Raw genomic sequence first — 3,690 nt, forward strand, 5'->3', positions numbered from 1 at the left:
CGAATTTGTTGGGGTTCGATCTCTGTCACTTTTTTTTTGTCTAATAAAATCAATGTTAAGGACTGCCGTATTCTGGTTTGAATGGAGTGGTAAGGGAGACATTCTTACGAGCCATTTCAACTTATTTCACAGAGTTAGCCTTGTCCGAACTCGGATCTCTTATCTAGGGTTGCTTGTACATGTCAATTTGCTTGCTCGTTTGTTATTTTCATATTTAAAAAAACGATGTAAAAATTTCGACTAATTTCGCATATTGGACTAATTTCTAAAGTCTAAATGACACACTATTACAAAGTTTTCGCCTAACTTAGTCACATTACAAATAAAAAATCATTAATTAACCAAAACTATTCGAAACCGGATAGTCCCTAAAATATTTTTACCACGCTTTTATTTGCTTGACCTGTATGTATGTATGTAACGGAATCTTGGAACTCGACTTTTACCCACTTTCAACCGTCCGATTAATTTTAAATTTCGAACACTTTTCAAGACTTTTTGTGGTTCGACTCCGGCGGCACCACCGCCAAACCTATTTCTACCTAATAACAGCAGTGTTAAGCGCTGCTGTGTTCCGGTTTGAAGGGTGTGGTAAGGGAGACAGACTTTTCCGAGGCGTTCCAGCTTAGTCCTCAGGGGTAGCGGCGCATCTGTGGCTGACCTCAGGTAGGAATATCTAATCCTATCTGGGGTTGATTACAGATGTCAATGGGCGGCAGTAGCCACTTACCATCAGGTGGACTGCATGCTCGTCTGCTACTCTTATATTATAAAAAAAAAGAACCGATTACAATACACGATTTTAATAATTTTGTTCCATTCTCCTCATTAAATCAATTTTAGCGTGTTTTAGTTTTTTAATTAATTCGTATCTTTATCCGAAGCTTCATATTCATAACATCCCTAGCACAACACAATGCTTCGGGCATCTGTCATTATTGTAATTAACTGACTTGCATATAATTATAATTATTATGAAGTTATTTTTATGAGACGCTCGCATTGGACACAATTTACGTCATCAGCCAGCGATATATGAAATATATAAGTGTCTTAAGAAATTAGTCGATTTTATCTCGACTTTAGGCCCGTGCCAGACATAGCACAAACATTTGAACACATGTTTGAACACATGAAGTATGGGTATTTGAGTATTTGTTCAAAGTTTGCTACAAATATTTGCACTTTGCTATTTAGTGTCGGTTCTTCGAGAGCACATCAAAGCGATCAAGCTTCAAGTATGTGCGGAGGCTGCTACACAAGCGCAAGGTCCAATTGCTAGGAGACCATGACATGAGTGACAGGTTAAAAAATTTAAACAAATAAGTGTTCAAATGTGAGCAAAGTTTTTGTTCAAATATTTGTTTGTCTGGCCCGGGACTTAGATTTTTTTATATCAAAGTAGAAAACGGGCAAGCAGTCCACCTGATGGTAAGTGGCTACTGTCACCAATGGACATCTATAACCAGCTAGATAGATAGGATTCTACCAGAAGTCGATCACATGCGTTACTCCTGACGACTGTAAGTCAGCCGACATCCACATCTTCAACCGAAAAACAAGAACTGCTTCTAGAATAGACATGATGACAAATTTTGAAAACCCCTTCTATAACGTAGGTACATGTCTACCGATTCCAAAAATCGTATTATTTCGGTAATCAATTCAGTATTAACAAAACTAATAGCATTTGTTTATGTTTTATTTTTTAATACTGTCATCATGCGAATTATGGCAGTGGCACCTCTCCGGTCAAATTATATTTGAAGGCGGTAGAACACTCTGTGGTTCGACTCCGGCGGCACCACCGCCACACTTATTTCTGCCTAATAACAGCAGTGTTAAACGCTGCTGTGTTCTGGTTTGAAGAGGTAAGGGAGACATACTTTTTCGAGGCATTCCAGCTTAGTCCTTAGGAATAGCGGCACATCTGTGGCTAACTCAGGTAGGAAACTAATTTTATCTGGGGTTGATTACAGATGTCCATGGGCGGTAGTAATCATGTGGCATCAAGTGGACTGTATGCTCGTCTGCTACTCCTATATTATAAATAAAAATATTCAAATCAAATGAAAATCAAATCATTTTTTTTTTTATTCAAAATAGGTTCTTTACAGAGCACTTTTTGAATGTCAAACTACCACCACTTCACAAGGTGTTTCGTTATGGAGAAGAAGCGGCGAAAGAAACTCCATAACACACATCTTTTAAAAAAATGGATTTTACAATGTTAAACTTAACCTAATGGTACATGTGGAGCTGGAACTACTTCAGACCACATTTATTCATTCTACCACCTCTAAATTTGCGTATTAAGAATGTACTGAGATAGAGGGATATCTACTAAAACAGAGATAACTAACGGATCTTAAATCACTAGAAGATTAAATAAACAGTAGGAAAAATAAACAAAAAACGAGGCTGTTTTGGCAAACTTTCCGAACTATCTAGTTTTTGTTAGATTTCTTGTGCAAACCATTTACTTAGCTGTGGATTATAGGAAGTAGTTTTTATGGTTAGGTGAGGGTGGTACTAATAGCGAGAAAGGATGAGCGATGGTATTAAAATAAAATGTCCATCAGGTAAGGTTATCATTCTTGGCGAATGCCCTCTGCTACTCTTTTTACCCGACTTCAAAAAAGGAGGTTCTGTATTCGACCGCTATGAATGTATGTGTGTATGTATGTAAGTTTGTATGTCCGATATTTTCTCAAAAACTACTTATCCAATTTGGATGGGATTTTGATATAAAGCTATAAGTTTTCAAAATATAAAACTTAAAGATAGCTAAAGATGAGCTTATCGAATGTCTTTTATAATGGAGATGTCATAAAATAGTGGATAAAGGTGTATTGTTGTAAATAATGATTATGTATATGTAAGAATGTATTGATTTCTGGAATCCCTTCTGAGCGTTTTCATACAAGTTTATATAGAAAACAGGACTGAACGACCAGAGAAACAAGAATTGCTTCATGCTAGAAATATTTAATATATCATATAGAAATATATGGCGCAAATCTTTTTTTGGGAAAAAATTAGAAAGTAAACAATTCACGATTATTTTTTATATAAAATTCGTGTCACAATGTTAGTTACCTTACTCCTCCGAAACGGCTTTACCGATTTTCACTAAATTTTATATCCATATTCAGTAGGTCAGAGAATCGGCTACTATCTATTTTTCATATCCCTAACTAATAAGGGTTGTTCACCCTTAACATTTTTTTATTTATATGGCAACACAACGTTTGCCGGGTCAGCTAGTTATCTATATAAGATTTATTGCGTTGATCAATGATGCAAAGAGATACTGTACCGATACCACATGCAAAGTGTTCCGAGTTTAATTCCCGGTTAGGCATTTAAATTTCTTTTGCTGATATTTTTCTGACATTAGGTACTCTAGTTTCTTGTCCAAGACATCCACAATATACAGATATTCAATCGACAATTCTCAAAATCTATCAATTACACAAAACATTGATATTTTTCATTTTTTTTGTTAAAAGATAATTCATCGCTATTTTTAATTTATTCGCTGACGATAAGACAAGTGGCTTAAATAGAGCTCTTTTTACAAGCGTTTAAACAGAACAGGAAAAAATATAGATCTCTTTGAAACACTGCTTTACCGAAACAAAAATTTTGAGGTCATCATTATTTTGGGTAAGTGATGAAATTCGGATT

Source organism: Epargyreus clarus, unplaced genomic scaffold (assembly GCF_041222505.1).
Source record: "Epargyreus clarus isolate Ecla_fem2 unplaced genomic scaffold, WU_Ecla_fem_2.2 ptg000016l, whole genome shotgun sequence".
NCBI lineage: Eukaryota > Metazoa > Arthropoda > Insecta > Lepidoptera > Hesperiidae > Epargyreus > Epargyreus clarus.